The sequence below is a fragment of the Siniperca chuatsi genome, linkage group LG9 (genome assembly GCF_020085105.1).
Source record: "Siniperca chuatsi isolate FFG_IHB_CAS linkage group LG9, ASM2008510v1, whole genome shotgun sequence".
Taxonomy (NCBI): domain Eukaryota; kingdom Metazoa; phylum Chordata; class Actinopteri; order Centrarchiformes; family Sinipercidae; genus Siniperca; species Siniperca chuatsi.
This window is the reverse complement of record NC_058050.1, coordinates 5,818,955-5,836,889: the sequence shown is the minus strand read 5'-3', so window position 1 is coordinate 5,836,889 and position 17,935 is coordinate 5,818,955.

The window sequence follows — 17,935 nt, the reverse complement described above, 5'->3', positions numbered from 1 at the left end:
AAAAACCCAGCAGACAACCACAATGTCTTTAATGGGAAATAAGTAATATTAGTGTTTGTTTAGTAGCTCATAGAGTGATTTGAGTTGTCTGAGTGTCGTATTTTGGTGCAGCCCAGTGGCCTTGTAGTTATACCTTGTTTATACTATATGTTGTAACAAGTTTAATTCTTGCTACAGCTGGTGTATGATGACACCAAACTCACTCATTGTACCTCACTTTGGTTAGGAGGCCCATATTTATCAGCAGATGACTACACTACACCAACCATTTTTAGCAAATAACTTTTTACATAATATAGATTGATCTTTTTTACTTATGTGTATTTTTACCTCAATTCTTCTACGTTATGACATTTGTCAAGGTGAAGACACAGCAGTAAAACAACCGTAAATGTTATTTTGTACAAATCAGCTTTATTGAGTATGTAATGTACAGTACAGTGTACAGTAAAATGTCATAATGCTAACTGTAATCGATTGTATGCAAATGAGGTTTGATAGCATTTCATAACACAAAAACTTAGCTCTGTGCTGCTCATCTATTTGTTTACATGGACTATATCTTACAAGAAAAAATGTAAATAAAGCTTTAGACAACACAGTGTTATATACTGTAAGCTTCTACACATGCATGTAATATACCATTTTGCTCTCAGGCTTCTGGTTAATTAGCAAGCTAAGTAGCCATATAACATCATATAGGCCAGCATACATCACAACCTATCAGAGAAAAGTAGTAAAATGTTTTATATTTGTGTGATTAAAATAAACTTATCAACTGAAATGGCCATTCAAAGTGTAGCTATCTCAGGTTTTGCAGGTGACACTCATAGTTATGAACCCACAAAGAATTATCACCCAAATCTGCAGTTAAGTAAGGAGCGTTTTAGCGTCTTTCAGCTCATCATTTTGATTTCACAGTCCCCAACTTTACTGTTTTGGTTCAGTCTCACTACTTTCATTGACCTTGATTCCACCAGCAGGCAGCTGTTTTAAGCTAAAAATCCCTGATAAACCCATCATACACCATGAGCTCATCACCAAACAGCATACAGACAAAGTTAGCGACTAGCTAGTGAACACAGTGGAGCATTTAGCAGCTAAAGAGCCAGATATTTTCCTGAGGAATTGTTGGAGACCAAAACAGAGCTACAAGGAGGCTGAATATTGAACTGACACTCATCAGGTGGCCAGAAACATGACCCCCGATTAATGCTAATGTTGCTCTGTATCAGCTGAATATGTAAATAGGCAGCTAATTGCTAACACGTTACCAAAACAACTGTAACAGGTGATGATTTGTTAGTGTTGTGTTTCTTGTAACACTGCCCTCAAATGGCCAAAAAATCTGTTTATGCAGGCTTAACTTACATGTTAAGGTCATTTCAGATTGAACACAAAAAGAACTATAGGCGGGGGTCCAACTATAGTTACTATACAGTAACAAAAGATAATAGTGACAAGCTTGCCATAAAGCCAAACAACACAGTGCATCAAATCAGTTTCTGACCACTTTGTATGATATCACACATAGGCTTAAGTAGGGTATTTGTCTTTCACACATGAGTGCACACAACTGAAGCCACTGGCAACCATAAAGTTAAAGTCTGTTAAAAGTGAACTATCAGTTTGTTTATATTATACTGTTAGGCTTTCATTTTCCATGTACCCTTTTAAAACATTTAGTGTAGGAACTCATTTCATGTTATAATGTATACTCACTCATATCCAACTCATAGCACTCACACGCACACAATTAGAAAATGCTCAGCAACAGTGTCACCTGTTGTTACAGTAGGCTTGTAAAATACATGAATAACCAACGTCCTACCCAGTGTAGAAGTAAACGTTTTTTTTGCGTCCCGTGAATAGGCTGTCCACTCAGTGATGAAAACCTTGTTTCTCCCATCAATATCTCTCAACAGCAGCCTTATGGCTTTTGGAAAGTTTAGCTGCCATAGATCCTAAATATGCACTCTCTTAAAAGGTAACTCATTTAACTATGCAGTTCAGATGGGCCGTAGAGTTTGCATGTTTGTCCAGTTTACTGCTCAGTCTTTTCCAGTCGTGAGTGACTGCCACTGTCACTCTGGAAGCAGTAGCATGCAAAACAGAAGACAGCATCCTTTCTAACCGAATATTCCTGCCAGGGATACTTGTAATAATAAGTGGGCAATTCGGATAAAGCATGCTGCTTGGGACTGCAGTGTTTTTCGCCAAGATTATCATTACCCACTGACGGCCCCGGCGGTCTCTCTGCTGTGGGGTTTGCTATTCCAGAGCTGATCATGGTTGTTTGCGTGTCACTGTGTTCGCATTCTGTCCGCTGCTGGCTGGTAGGCTCTTGTTTAACTGTTGCTGAAGCTTTAATTGAAATTGGACAGGTTCGGGGAATGTTCCCTAAAGGTTATTTTGAAATAACCTTGAAAACCTTCAGAACCTTCAGGGAACGTTCCCTGAAGTTTCTCTAAAGGTTATTAACCTGAAGGTCCCCAGACGGTTATACTTGTAAAGCTTAAATGTGCTGTAGTTAAGATTGAGGGGGGCAAATTCAATACAAATGTCAGTTCCGTTCTGACATTCTCGCGAGAGTCGACCGAGCTGTCAACGGCTGTCAAAATGGTTCAATGCTGCTTCCGGTCCATGCAACACCACTCTGGCTGTTGATAAAGTGGGATGAAATCATTTAAGAGGTGATTATTAAATATGTATACTCCCATAACACATTTTCCTTTAAGAGTTTTTCACGTTATCAACTTTATAGTTTTAGTTACATGTTTACAAAATGTTTGCCTCCGTAGTTCATCATATAGGAGCTAGCTAGCATTTGTAATTGTTACCATCAATGTTAGCTTAATGATTTTGTCTGAATTAATATTGTGTTTAAAACGTGAAATGTATACTATGCGTATGATATCCTAAACAATAAAGCTGTTGCCATGTCTTAGGCAACGTTATTGGAATAGTACCCCTAAGCAATATTTAGCTAACTTTTTATTTACTTATTTAAGTATTTAATTGAACGCTAAGGTTAGCAAGTTAACGGTTTAGGTACTCTAACATGTTGTGAAGCTTAAGTAACAGCTAGGTTACATAAACGCCATCAACTGGTATTGATATTTTTTGGCATATTTTTGGCAAGTTAATTTACCAAAGCAGTCACAGAGGTAAGGTTAAGTATAATTTTAAGGTGTACTATTAGCTACTTTTTGGCATTTCTAACTAATAAACAAGTCTTCCTGTAACAGTTAATATGTTTAACTGTTACTTTGTCTGTATTTTTGGCAGAGGTGGTGAAAAAGTTCTTGGTCATAACTCCTGTCAGTGTGGGAGCAGCAGCACAGACCAAGACAACATATGTGAGAAACCAGTCCTAATGTCAACTATACAGTTAAGAGCCATTCTGTATGAATATGTTTGTTGGTTGGTAAATGTCTTCTATTTTTAAACATCCACTGCATGCGGTAATCAGAAAGCTTTTGGTAGCAGGAAAAAGACTGACAGAAGACCGATTTAAAAAATATTTTGATCTGACTATGATTCACTTTGGAATGAAAGAAATTGTAACTGTGATGTCTGTGATTCTTAGATGCATCACTGTTTACAGGGAAACTCCCGGAGCCACCTGAAAGCAAGGATGTAGGAGACTGAGACACACACACACACACACACACACACACACACACTTTTGGGACCGTTTGGGCTCAATAATTTTACATTCTGAAATGGGCCATTCTGTATAATGAGTACTTTTACTTTTACTATTAATTTAGGTACATTTTGCTGGTAATACTTCTGAGTACTTCCTCCATGGCTGTCAGTAAGATTTACTTCCTTCATTCACTAATACTTAGAGCATGTGCCTTAAAATTAATGTGTTTTAATGTAAAAGCAGTTGTAGGCCTTTACTGTGAAAGTGGAATTGTTAAAAATGCCAGTGGAGGATTCCTAATGTTACCAAAACATATATTGATAACATATTTTCTAAAGATATTAAGACATTTATTTGCACTTTATTACACCCCTGAAAGACATATTCAGCTCTGTTTGGTCAGCAGATCAGTTAAAATACTGCAGGGAGGAATAGTACAAACAGAAACAGCCACAGTGAGCTGAAAATGGCTGCAGGCAACAGCATCTTACTGTGGTTTGTGACCAGCACACCTCCAACACGTCATCAAGGTAAACTACTTTACGTTGCTGTGCGATTCAGTGGAAAAAGACTGTGACTGCACCGTGTCATTGTGGCTTGACGGCTTGGGGCTGTTCACAGCATGACTCGGCGCAACAAACCCCCCCACAATGGAGAAATCCTCATGTGGAATTGTTTGAAATGATTTTACTATGTGCACAATTACATATAACTACACATTGCTCTACACATGTAGAGGTGTTCATACACCTATATGCATTGTGCAGATTTTAATTATGTTGTTCTAGAGGGTTTATGAAATTGCATTGTTACAATGGGTTAACCTCATAATGAAAGACAGACTATCATTTTTAACTTGTCTAGTACTTGTAAAACACACAATTGTTACTGTAGTATGACTCACAAACAGCGCTGCAATAAGCAACAGTGATCAGAGCCAATGCAACAGGTGCTGTCCTGTGTGTCCACGGAACAGCTGGGGGAAAGGACTTCACTCTGCTTTGTTGCATGTCTCTGCATCTCTACACTTAAACACTTCACTTGTGCGTGGCTCGTTTTTCTTCTTTACTTTCACTAACCAAACCAACCTGTTACACTACATTGAGCTACATAGTTTTACACCAGTTCCTAAATGTTTGTCAGTGATGGTATGTACACTTATGTATTATGTTATTGTGATTTTGCTTATCTCTGTTTAATTCAGTTGAGGAGAAGACTGCTGGAAGCTGGCCAGCAGACAGTACGAGCTTGCTTTCTTAGGCTGGGGGAGGGTGCATGGTCTTCCCCTAAATCTGTCGACTTAGCACTGGTGTCTGTGGGAGGCTACATAAGAACACAAGGTAAGTGAGGCTGGAAAACATCTCTCATTCTTAAAGTGATTGTAAGCTTTCTAGATTGGATCCTGTAATGCTGACTAGCTGTTCAGTAGTGTCTTCTTTGTTGTATAGCTCTTCGAAAGCTTGATATTTACTTTTTTTTCTGTCCAAGGCCAAAATGAGTGTGACGACAAGGCTGATGGGTCCTGTGATGTGTGCTCCCTGTGATTTCATCAAAGTACCAAATACATGCATTTCTTGTATATGAACTGCAAAAATAGTGCACTCTCAACATTAGTGAAGAATTTACTTTATATTTTGTAGAACTGGGACACACTTCCACAGAGGCCATCAGACAAATATCATATAGCAGATGCATTCAGTGAAAGTTTTGGGTCTGCTGGAATTTACTGGCTATGGGTAAACACAAAGAGGTTGTGTTGTTTGTTGCATCCAGTCGCTGACTGTGGCTTCAACAAGATGCAAGAGCAAAACTAAATAGTTGTCTAATAAAATTAAACATATTACCACATGCTTTGTTTAAATGGCAAACACCTAACATTCAAACAATTGTTTTCTGTTTTTTGTTAGAGATGGTGCTGATTGTTTGTGAAACTCCATTTGGAAATTTGTTATTTTTTTAAGAGCTGCTGTTTATCGCTGTTTGTTAGGTCACCACAGGGTGGCTGTGGGTAAGTGTGACGTCACTATGTTGGTGTGAGCGCGATCTTTGTGCCGATCTTTGTGTGTGACAACTTGTACTGCTTCAGGTCTTCCTTCAGTACATGAAGAGAAACCACAGAGAGAGAGCTAGAAAAATGATGCACAGTAATTTGAGAAAGTAGATTATTCACTGTGTGTGAGATCCTTACTAACTTCCTAGTGAGGTGCTCTTCCACGTTAGTGAGTCTTTAACAACCTGACTATATTATGTGTCTTCTGCTGATATCTACTGTACATCTTTACAGAACAATCCCAGCATTTCTGGAGAATCTTAAGCACTGATGCCAGAAAGGCTCAACTTTGGAATTGGTTAGTAACCCTGAAGTTTACATCTGTAGAGAAAAAACCTGATGGTGGTAGTCAGATGTGTGAGATACGGATGGCTGCTAAGTTAAATTAAAAATTAAAAATAACTTTTACTATAACCTCCTTTATAGACTGTTATGGTAACTGATGAAAACTGATACAATGGCCAAACATTAAATATCTGGAAAGAAATACAGGTGATTTTACGATATAATGCTGAAAATTAGCTATGCAATTACACATCCTGCCATGACTCTAATGGGAATATGATACAAAACAAAAAAGCCAGTTCAGACTTTTTGGAATGAAATACAGTTTAATCGTACTTTTTTATTAAGATTTGTATTACTTTTAAACTGAAATTGTATCTTTTAGCCCAACTAAATTTAAATGCTTAGTAAACTTTGAAGTTCAGTGGACAAGTGGCAACAAGCCACTAACTGTACTTCTGAAATCTGGTTTTGAGGGATGATATATACTAATTTAGATTTTTTGGGGGTATTGGTGCAATGAACAGTGGTGACAGTTTGCCTCAAAAATGGTGCTGTGTTCATAGTATAATTGTGCTATTAGATTATGATTGTTTTGTAAATTTTTGACTTTATAAATACTGTATTATCACGATTATTTCAATAAATTCAGATCAATCTTACTAATCTTTATTGTCAATATTATTTACTTACTACTATCTGCCTGTTATTCTGACTGTTCTTATTAGTATGATATTGATAAGGTGCCTGAAAAATAGCGTCTTATACTGCTATGTATTTGTCGTGCTATTGTTAGTAGTGTAGTAATTGTGTTAGGGGTACTAATTGAAAGCGTGTTCGCTGAAACGGAGGAAGACGGCACAACGCTGAAGCTGTGCATCTCTCAACTCTGCTTGGAGGGTGCCCCTGGGGGAGCTGGCGCCTGCTGTGGTCATATGGCCCTGTTGCCACCGTGATAGACAGCCGGTGAATGAAGACGAGGAATGAATGGGTAGCTGAGCTGATGAAGACATTTGTCACAGTCAAAGCTGTAAGGTATCATATATTTTAAGATACGAGCTAGTAAATGGTAATGTTGCCTGAAGGGTAGGGGAACGTTTAGTCTTTGGTAAAAAAAAATATGTTAAAAACGTTAGCTGAACAGTATTTTCTAATGTTCATTAAGAAAACGAAATAACCCTCAGGGAAACAACAGTGGTGCTATCCACTGATCTAAAACAGCTAAGCATTAGTCACATGTATCTCGGCCAATAATTTTGTTATTTTTGCTATTTTTCTATAGAAACAAGGGGGGTCTAAGCCCCCTTAAGATCCCTGGTGCCGGCCCGAACTCACATCTAACGTTGCACGTCACAACGTGCCATGTCACATGACTGCTCAAAAATGAATTTACAAAACCAAACATAATAGAATTCAGATTTATTTCTTACAATAAGAAGTGTTCACAAGTGTTTCACAAGCAGACAGCAAACATGAACACCAACATACTGTATGTCGAAGCAGTCACAGGAACACTGAACTAATGCATGAAAACTGCAAGGAGAGGAAGAGGGAGTGAGACAGCACCTGGATGCGCATTTCATACAGGAGACGAGGATATGTGGATCTACCCATTCAACCAGCGATGGACCCGTTTATATGAGACAGCTGTCACTCTGTTTGCTGTTAACAGAGTAACTGCTGTTAACGGAGACTCAAGTCTGCAGTGTAGTTCGAACACTTCACAGATGAACCTGAGAATTATACAGAGTTACACAAGCATACATGATCAAATGATCAGTTTTTGTTGTGTCTCCACTTCTGCCCATATGCATAACCTCTCTCTCTCTCTCTCTCTCTCTCTCTCTCTCTCTCTCTCTCTCTCTGGGGAGTACAGTACATTTAAACATTATTAAATTAATACTCTGCCAAACCTCAAAAAATTTGAGCAAGCTCTAGTTACCAGATATGTTTCATAATCTAGATCTATAACCAAATCGCACATCCTGTTGTACTAATGGCCTATATGTGTCACTGCACAGTGGCAGTACTTGCAGTAACCTTATGTACTCTAGCTATAGCTGGCTGGATTAAACTCTCTGGGTCTTATCTGTGTGACCATGTGCCCTGACGTCTTTGGTTACTTTGATTCAGTGGGGCACTCCCTAAAACACCTCAATATGTTCGTGTGTGATAGATCCAATCTGCCTTTCCTTGGTTGGAAATGAGGTAAAACAGATAAAAAGTCAAACCTCTTTCCTACCACAAATACTAGTACACTATGCATATAAAACCCAGTAAAAAAGGAGAACGTCATTAAGTTTAACTGATGGTTTTTATTATGCCAGATTTTAGGGGGTGTTGCAGCGCCCTCAGAACCCCTACATTCCATGTCTGTGTTATGTTGTTGAAAAAACTGAGCTTGTTTTTGTCCATCAAAAACCCAAAGAAAAATTTCCTTTTGAAAATCTGCTATGGAAGATGAATCAGAGGTCAGTTTGGAGTGAGTCAACAAAATCACTGGACTACACTATAAAGATAGTAAGGTAATAAATAAAGGTGTGTTTCATGATGCAGCAGTTTTCATGTGTTGAATTATTTGGCCACAATCTGCACAAGTCTGTAACAAGACAAGGGGATCAACCCCAGCCTGCAGTCATCAGTAAGAGAAACACAAAGACAAAAAGCTTTTCCAGTTGACAGAAAAAAATATAAACGTACATTAAAAACAACAAGCTGATCTAAGCCTTGACAAGTGAAATAAATGTTTTGAATAATTTAACTAAAGCAAACATTTCTTGTTAATTTCTGGCTAATTATAGCTGTGCTAGTGGAGAGAGTTGGTAATTTAAGCTCTTGGGCTCCGCTTGTCACAACGACTCCTTGAAGCTTCAGTGACTGCCGCAAACAATGTGTGCACTTACTTAATAAAAATTAGCCTCGCAATCAGGGGGAGTTCAAAGGGAATTCTGGGTGGCGCTGGATTAGGCAGTCGACATTACACTGCAATGGCTGTGGATTGTTGTTGCAAAGGAGCACCAGCCCAAATCACACTGGTCAAATTACAGCCTGTTTTATGGTTTTCAGATGATAGCAATGGGGAAATAAGGGGATCATGAACAAATCTATGCTACTTTAGCTCCATGAGTGAGATCCAGGCAATATTCATGGCTCCAAACTGTGAGCTAAAGGAGCCTAAATAACTGGCAGAGAAGGGTATTTAATGAGCCAACATTAAGGCCCTCATAGGCTGTGAAGGCAACATTATCAAGAGGATGCAGGTGAGCACAAGTAGATACAAGATTGGGATGTTTTGATAGATGACACCATGTTCCACATTTATCTCTACAAATTTGATGGGAAATGACTCAGACCTAGCATTACACTGCTATCATCGAGGATGCTGTGTATTTTATGTGGTGTTTAAAAGCAAAACATTTATGCATGAAGCGAATTTACCCTCTAGCAGAACAAGCAAAACGTAGACCACCCCCCACAATACCCAGTGTAAATTACACCCTTGTGCTCATCCACCACACCATCCTCCACGTCATTACTTTCTGCCTTGCTACATGAAGTGCACACTACCTCCCACACTGGCACTGAACGTTGGTACCAGATGTAAATCGCAAGGTCCAGTATGATCGTAATTTGTAGGGATTCTGGGCTGAGATTTTCTGTCACAACTGTCACTTTTCTGACTAACTACAGTTAACTTAATGTGGCTAGTTAAGCTACTGTGCATGGTTTTCTTTGATGACAATTTTTACGAATTAAGTAATAAGTCAACTTACCAACAGACTGCAAAAACATCACTGATTTTAGGAACACATACTGAGTCCACATGTAACAAAGAATGTGTGAAACCTAAATCAAACAATCTAACCCTGTAAGAAGACATGATCCAATAGACTATTAAACAACCAAACACTTTTTCAACGTTGTGGAGGAAAGTTAAAGCAATCAATAAAATTGAGCTGAGAAATAGGCAGAGCAAGAGCAGAAAGTGGTCCATAAAAGCTACAACCACAGGCACACCAGACATCAACAAACAGGGACCTAATGAAAATCCTACAGTAACAAAGATCCCATCCCTCTTGGCAAACATATATAAAAGCCTCAGGGTGCTGATAAACTAAAACAGTGTAGATGGGCAACACTCCCAGCAGTTATCAGCAAAATGAAAAATCATATCAAATGTTTCCTGGCACCAAGAAGTCCCTCAGTGTTTGAAGCAACAGGCTTGAGGCAACTCCAAGGACGCTGTTGCACATCATATCAACTGAAAAAACATTTTATTTTTGTTTATCCCTGTTGCTTGACTTTTCTTTCAAGTGTTTCAAGAATAACTCAACTTCAGTTCTTACATTTCCTACATTTGACAGGTCCATTCATTTCTCTTTGAGCATCTGTACTGAGAAAGTGTGTGACAGCTGTTAGTCTGATTGGACATTCCAAGTGTTTCATTTAAAGTTTGCATGCGATGTTGCGAAACTGATTTTGACACGTTTCCGTGTTGATGCATTTCTAGTTAACTGCACTCACAGAAAGAGACAGTAAATGAGAGACAGGAAGGTACACTGATACGTTGATGCTAATGATAAACCCATTGCTCATTTAAAAGAGCTAAAACACATGTGATACCAACATTTCTGTCTGTCTCATAAATTAAGAGACACTCAGAAAGAAAGAAAGATAAAACGATCGATAGGTAGATAGATCAGAAACTAGCAGCTCTACAGACTTGAGTCTTAAGTGCAGAATCACACGATGCATAATCTCTCTTCAGCTATGACACATTTACTGCAAATGGTGATGCAATCAACTCTTGTGGTTTAAAGCTAAAGATAAACCAGGTCAACTGAATATTTCTTGTGGTAAGGCTTTGACTTATACATTATATAGTCACAGTGTGCCCTGCCACACAACGCCCTGTCTGCATGCACTGCAGTCTGCTTCATTTCTTTGTCCCCCCAGAGTTGCTCCTAACTTGGACTTTTTACCCCGCGCAACGTTCACAGCTGCAGGTGGCGTTTCCGTACAATATTTAACAGATTCACACATGCATTCGCCTCCCCCCCGTGCCCTCCACCCTGCTATCCCAGCGGGTCTTTGCATGGCGTTTGAGCTCTGAACAGCATTACCATCAGTCCAGTGTAAATAACATGAAGTGGCAACTCATAAATAGTTAATGATGCAAAAAATTCATGAAGTCGCTCCCCCGGCTCGGAGCACTGTGCTGCTGCTGGTTGCTGCGTTTCCTGGAGGGTCTTGTGGGGCGCCCAGTGTTGGTTTGAATCATTGCCGGTGCCGTGACGAATTCACAGAGCGATTAGTAACAGGTGGTAAAACGCCACAGCAGGTTATTCAAGGCAGGCTGATATCACAGAGCTAAAGGTAATTATAAATGTTTGCACTGCATGTCAATAGAAGTAGACACGAACATAAGACCAAATAAGCAAATAAGCGATGAGAGCTTTGTTGTTATGCTCAGAGGGAGCTGGCTGCGCTGGACAAACTGCAGGCCTGCATGTCTAGAAGTGGAGCACAGTGGGGATTTTGAATGGGATCCACTGCTGCTACTTTTGAATAATGCAAGTACTCAAATCATATTCAGTCCTCAGTTCCACTTTGCTATTAAATTACCTCAGCAGCTCTTCCACCAGTGATCAGGATCATGGAATTTATGTAAGTGCATGAATATTAACCAATGTAGGTTGTGTCACTTTTAGATAACAGTCATTTATAGTGTCACAGAAAACGAGCATTCCCTTCTGACTGTTTTTGACAGTGCTGTGTAGCATTAGTGTTATAACAGCAATGCAAGTGGAAGTATTACGATGTAATTCTTCCTTGATTTGTGACACTGCATACAACTGCTTTTAATGACCTCCTCACCAACAGCTACGGTGTGTTTTGTTACCCTTAAAATGCTTCCTACTTTCCTTCCATACCTGCTTCTTTCCATTATCATCTGGAAATTGATTTGATGCTGCCATCTTGTCACTTCTGCAGTAAATGAATCAAGCATTCAAGGTAGCATTTCTTGAACTTGATGGCCTGTAACCTATGTTCAGAGCTCTTTGGTGACTTAGTTCCTACATTGGTTGTGCCTTTAGTTGCATTTGTTAGGGTTGGGCTATGTGACAATACTGAGACGATATAAATGCATCTATGTCAAAGATCTTGCTATGCCATTTATATTGTGGTAACTATCTCCTCAATATCTCTTGGTATATTATGCCATTGTGTTGCAAACACTGAGCAGGACTGCTTTAAATTGAATACAGGGCAATATTAGATTTTTATATGATTTTTGTATCAATGTGTTGAAGTACCTTGATTTGTCAGGTATTTAATGTTTGTGTTTTGTTAACTTTGGCCTTACTTCTTCATTGTTTGGGGTCCCACAGACCCCTGATGCTGTATGTGTAAAAATAAAATAATGATTATGACCCACTTCCTTTCAAATGACCCACTTTCCTTTCAAATACTTTTATTCGTTTCTTCTGACCTTTATAAAACTGAATATGTAGAAAAGTATTGCCCTTCCTTTTGCCACAAACTGAGCTTGCACATTTGATGAGGGTGACAAAATACAGAAATTACCTTAAAGCATTGTTATCACACCAAATAATATGTTTTATTTGTTATGTGGGCTATGCATTAACAACATATATATATATATATATATGTATGTATAGAGCATATATTAAAATCCATTGTATTTAACCATGTTTTACAGCTGAGACCCCAAACAGAGCTAATGTATCATTTTCTGTAGCGGATTTGAAACATGTTATCTGTTAAAATCATGTTTATAAGCAATTCTTGTAAAATTAGGAAAAGTCATGAAGTCAAGGTGATCAAACAATGTTAAATACATTTTCCACACAGCTTTCCCGCAAATTCTACTATATCATGATATGTACAACGCTATCTTTATATAAAATTACATGTATCATTATAAAGGGTTTTATTCATATCACCCACTCCTAGTCTGATTTGAGTAATATTTTGAATATCGTTTTAATTTTGTTGTAACAGTTTAACTGGCTATTGAACTACTGTGAACTGTCACAGTTCTTTTCACGTCTGCCTTCTTCTCTCCTTCACTCTCCTTCTTCTTCTAATCACTTCCCACAAGTTACATTTTGGTAGGAGCTCACTAACTTTAGCAAAATAAAAATGCACCTTTATGCTTCAGGCACTGATATTAAAATTGTACAGACATAGTAGCAGGAAAACCTGTTAAATGTTATACAATCCAAGACAACAGCTCTGTAATAAAAACTACTAAATAATAAATACTACCTTTGTCAAGCTTGCAGTGTCAGAGAGTCATTGATTCAATATGTGGCTTTTTTTTTTTTTGGCTGTTGAGGTGGTTGTGGTGTTGTGACACATTGTATTATAGTATTGGGGTGTTTCTATTATTGTGTCCACCCCCACTACTTTCCTTCAAATATCAAAAATGTATTTGTGGTCTTTCAGTGTTTTACTTCAGGGAGTGGAAGGCTGCCAGTTTAGAATCTGTAGCAAAAACAAGAAGGCGGTGTCTAGGGAACAGAATAAATAAATGAATAAATAATTGAGTAAATAAATGAATAAATAAATACAGGAAGGATCGGACTTGATGAAACCACATCCAGCCAGAGACAACCTAACCACCATGCTCACCCAGACCCAGTCTGAGCTGGTCCCAGACTGTGTTTGAACCTGGACCTCCTCCTCCTTCTCCTGGGCCGCCACATATCTCCCTTGATGCAGCACATTAGTTTCATCGCTGAATTGGATCTCCTCATGCACGCAGCAAGTTTCCCCATCAGCTGCCTGTCTGTCAGTGTGAGGATGGTAATTCGGAAGGGAAGGAGGCTGGGGAACAGCTGCTCTCGCAACAGCCAATAATAATGCAAAAAAAATTACTAACCTTAAAAACCGCAGAGATGGGAGTAAATTGGGAATGTATACAGCTTTTGCGGGCCCTCTCCCGTGAATTGTCTCTTCCCTGACAAGCAGCTCATTGCATTTCCCATCATGCATCTGATCGGTCATTCAGAAACACAAAACACAAATAAGTCAAGTCGACCATCTGCTTGTTAGTGGCAACTATAAAAGTGCCTGCTTAAAATAAACAATAAAATGACGGGCCAGAGACCACCTGAATGGAAAATAAAATATTTTGTGTTATTTAAGGTAGGTGTCTGTCATCTATAAAACAAAGCTTGTCTTTAATTTATTACAGCAACACACACAATACTTGTGTCGTCCTCATTTTCTAAATCAATAATCAGCCCAGCATGCTTCATTAACAGTGACCAATCAGAGACAAGCTGGGGATCTCATTTTACAACATGAGCATTCTGAAGACATAAACCATCTGCTACTTGTAGGAACAGAAAAATCAAATTAATCCATTCTTATCATGCATTCAGATTTTAAAGCAATTAAAGATGTTCTCAGTCTAATCGCAGACACAGAAGTAGCTTGGTAATGAGGAAGGCAAACTCTTAGGTGAACTTTCCAGGGTTCTCAACAGCGCGTTTGGAAACTTTACAAGTCTCGCACACTCCAGTGAGCCGTTAGCCTGTACAATACAGATGTTGGCAACAACAATGAATTTTTTATTAAGCATTTAATCATTGCGCAAACCCAGATTTCCCATAATAGAGGGCTCAAATTCAAAATCCTAGGATGCCAAATCATCTACACTGTAATGTTTTCTTTTTTAATATAAGAAATAAACAGCTGCCAAACAAGCGCAACTGGTTTTAAGATTATATAAAACCAAATGATGAACTAGAATGTTGAATTTACCTTAATTAAGCTTGGGGAGTTCTTCTTGCCCAGAATGCTAATTTGAGCTCAGATGTGGTGCCGGTGCTTTGGTAACCTCAGAGGGCTCGGGCATCAAACTCATGCAACTACAGCTTATTACAGCATGATGCTATCCAATTAAAGCTAAAGTATAGATGGCTTTAAGACAAAGCACAATATGGAGCAATGTTTATTTCCCACATCGACTCCTTAACCTCTACCATTAACCTACAGCGCAAACATGGGATAAGAGACACTATGCTGTGAGCAGTAGCTGTCCAGTGAATCTGTCATTAGCAGCAGTGCTCTAGGTCATGATTTCTTCTTTTCTTTAAGTTCAATCAGCTGTAAACAGGAAAAAGTATAATAAAAATAGCCACCATATTAATAAATCCAAATCACTGTAACCTGGATGCATGTTGAGTTTATTCATGTCAGGCTTTTTCACTAAATTTACAGGGAGCTGTTCATGGTCTCCCATTCAGGTATTTTCACTTAAATGTGACATTCGACCAATGTGAAGAATTTCTTTAATAAAACTCCTTCCTTGCATGTTACTTCTAACAGGCCCTCCCATGACAGCCACAGCAGTCACCTGTTTTCACCACAGACCAGAACAAAATAAAGATATACTGGAGGCTACACACATGTAGATGGAGTGTACTCATACTGAAATATATGGAAGCTTTGATGGGGCAACACATCAGCGTATTCACATCTTTTAGGTTGTAGTTTTCCTGATTAAGTACCACCTCAATATGGGTCTTTCATTTGAAATTGGCCTCATAACTTTATAACATGCAGGAAAGACGTGTATTGAACTAAACAAAATATTAATCAAGTGTTTGTGATTTCAAGGAAAATTGTGCCGCTCACATGATGTATTCAGTTTTCCTTCTTCCTTTCCCTTGTTCTACTACTGATTATTGTAATTATCAGGGCTATATTCCTAGTTAAGCCCCTTTCCCTTCACCCCAGCACAATTTCCATGTGCACTCACATTTGTGGCCCCAGTTGAAATTCATGAAGTCCCCCCAGTGTTGGGGTTTGCTGGGCTGGCGACCAAGCCAAGAGCGCAATGAGCTCATTGTTACGCTCCGACTGCTGCTCTCGATTTCAGAGCTATCAACAGCTGTCGATCGGAGATGTCCTGGACCCCGTCCATCAATCACAGGGCCCCATCATCAGGAGACAAAACAAATATCAGTCAGCCAAATGTACAGCCCAGAGTCAAACCGGGTGCAACAAAACACCCAGACACAAACGAAAAACATGTCTCAACTTTAGAATAAAAACAGGGGTCTCATGTAGTTGTTGACAGACTGTTAAAAAGGTCAAAAGTTCAACAGTGCGTGAAGTTTGTGTGCTGTTCCTGGTAGAGCATCACAACAATGCTGCCAGGTTGTGAGTTTGACTCTCACTCACTCAGGTTACCCATGCTGAAAGAAATAAATTGACTCTGCTCTGAAAGGCTTCAAATGTTTGTTACTACAGCAAAAACAAAAGCTGCAAAATGTAGCTCTCTTCATTTTGATACCTTGAGAATGTATAATTTTCAAATGAACTCAATAAGCCCTCTAAAACTCTTAAATTATAATGGGTAATATTAATGGTAACATGACAATTCTTATCAGCCATTTATTAACTACATTATGTTGTGTCAGTATGTAAACATTTTTTTTTAAAGTGACCTAAATCAATTTTTTACAAACCAGACACTGTATTTTTTAAAAACCATATTTGATACATTGAAAAAGCCTATTGTAGAACATTTAATTAAAGGTACCCAGTTTTTGACCACTGGTAGTGCGATGATGTAATGTTTTTATGGGTGGGTCTTTTCAAAATGGCTTTTAAAATGTTTTATGAGGAAAGAAATGCATTCAACACATATGTAAGATTGCAATACGTTTTCCTTGAGAAACGCTGAATGTAAACACAACTATTTGTTTACAAAAAAATGCCTCAGGGCTGCTTTAAACCTTTGCTGTAAAAATGGGGTGGGGCCCTGCAAATTTCTGTTTCTGTCTTTGATTTGTATTCTATTTTACCACAACCAGATACCAAATAGGTTGACCAGTGTTGTAATACTTGAGATCGGTCTTGGTCTCGAGATCGGTCTCAAGACCACTTTTTGTGGTCTCTGTCTCAGGCAAAGAGGACTCTGGATTTTATTTCAAGACCAGTCAAGACCACAACTGTGGAGATATAACTAAATTGTTTTTGCATTGTTTGATTTATTTGTTAACATCATAACTGTGAATCTTCCTGCTTCAAATGCAACCAATAACTTTTTGTTACTGTTAACGGCTGTCACCCCCTCCACGCATCTTCTGTAATAAAATTTGACTACCTAAACCACAAAGACTTTATCTGCAAAACAGCATCCAAAAGAAAACACACAGCAGTATGTAAATTCTGCAATGCAATGCTTAATGATACAACTTGGACCATGTCAAACCTTTACTGGCACTTTGAAAAGAAGCACAAAGAAAGGTAAGCTAAGTGTAAGAGACGCTAGCAAAGCTAGTGAGCTAATGTTAGCAATCTGCCTCTGTACCAAAACTCTTAAGAAATCTCTTCACTGCTCACCTAAAGAGATTTAGCAAATATTAGCTATACATATTAGCTACCTACCATAAAACTTCAATTAAAAGCTGAGCCCCAGTTAGATGCCGATCCATTTTACTGGCTGGGTGTGGCACCACATTTTGACAAATAAATGCAGGGGCCTGTCCTATAGATACCTGTCTCAAATATAGGCAGGTTGAGTTCAGTGATTGAAGCAAATAAAAGCCCCGGCTATTAATTGAAATTTTACGGTATGTACTGTAAAATACTGTATGTTTTAGGGTGTTAGTTTCAGTTGCTTGCCAGCTATTTGCCACCTAGCTAGGTGTGCAAGCTGCCTAACTTAGTTAACATATATTGAGGGATTTAATGCTAGCTAATGCAGTGTTAACTTTGTGAGAAATTGAGGGGACGGGTTGTTATTTTTGCTTGGTCTCGGTCTTGACTCGGTCTCGGTTTAGTTAGTCTTGACTACAACACTGAGGTTGACATACAGAAAATATTAATTTTAAGTTTATGTTCAATTTAAATAGAACTACAGTTTTTTTTCTAATATCTGTCAGTTTGAATAAAAAAAGACT